We start from the raw sequence: 1484 nt of genomic DNA on the forward strand, positions 1-1484 counted from the left end.
CTTGCCTAAGAATTTCATAAATTCATTGTTTTAAAAAGCTTAGTAGTACTCCATTGTGTAAATGTACCACATTTTCTGTATCCATTCCTCTGTTGAGGGACGTCTGGGTTCTTTCCAGCTTCTGGCTATTACAAATGAGGCTGCTATGAATATAGTGGAGCATGTGTCCTTATTACATGTTGGAACATCTTCTGGGTATATGCCCAGGAGTGGTACTGCTGGGTCCTCAGGTAGTCCAATTTTCTGAGGAACCGCCAAACTGATTTCCAGAGTGGTTGTAACAGCTTGCAATCCTACCAGCAATGGAGGAGTGTTCCTCTTTCTCTACATCCTTGCCAGCATCTGCTGACACTTGAGTTTTTGATCTTAGCCATTCTGACTGGTGTGAGGTGGAATCTCAGGGTTGTTTTGATTTGCATTTCCCTGGTGACTAAGGATGTTGAACAATTTTTTTAGGTGCTTCTCTGCCATTTGGTATTCCTCAGTTGAGAATTCTTTGTTTAACTCTATACCCCATTTTTAATAGGGTTATTTGGTTCTCTGGAGTCTAATTTCTTGAGTTCTTTGTATATATTGGATATTAGCCCTCGATCAGATNTAGGATTGGTAAAGATCTTTCCCCAATCTGTTGGTTGCCTTTTTGTCTTATTGACAGTGTCCTTTGCCTTACAGAAGCTTTACAATTTTATGAGGTCCCATTTGTCAATTCTTGATCTTACAGCACAAGTCATTGGTGTTCTGTTCAGGAATTTTCCCCCTGTGCCCATATGTTCGAGGCTCTTCCCCACTTTCTCCTCTATAAGTTTCAGTGTCTCTGCTTTTATGTGGAGGTCCTTGATCCACTTGGACTTGAGCTTTGTACAAGGAGATAAGAATGGATCAATTCACATTCTTCTACATCATAACTGCCAGTTAAGCCAGCACCATTTGTTGAAAATGCTGTCTTTTTTTCCACTGGATGGTTTTAGCTCCTTCGTCAAAGCTCAAGTGACCATAGGTTTGTTGGTTCATTTCTGGGTCTTCAGTTCTATTCCATTGATCTACTTGTCTGTCACTGTACAGTACCATGCAGTGTTTTTTTTTTTTTTTTCACAATTGCTCTGTAGTACAGCTTGAGGTCAGGCATTCCACCAGAGGTTCTTTTGTTGTTGAGAATAGTTTTTGCTATCCTAAGTTTTTTGTTATTCCACATGAATTTGCAATTTGCCCTTTCTAACTCAGTGAAGAATTGAGTTGGGATTTTGATGGGGATTGCATTGAATCTGTAGATTGCTTTTGGTAAGATAGCCATTTTGACTATATTAATCCTGCCAATCCATGAGCGTGGGAGATCTTTCGATCTTGTGAGATCTTCGAATTTTTTATTCAGAGACTTGAGGTTCTTATCATACAAATCTTTCACTTCCTTAGTTAGAGTCACACCAAGGTATTTTATATTATTTGTGACTATTGTGAAGGGTGTTGTTTCCCTAATTTCTTTCTCA

This window comes from Mus pahari, chromosome 1 (genome assembly GCF_900095145.1).
Source record: "Mus pahari chromosome 1, PAHARI_EIJ_v1.1, whole genome shotgun sequence".
Taxonomy (NCBI): domain Eukaryota; kingdom Metazoa; phylum Chordata; class Mammalia; order Rodentia; family Muridae; genus Mus; species Mus pahari.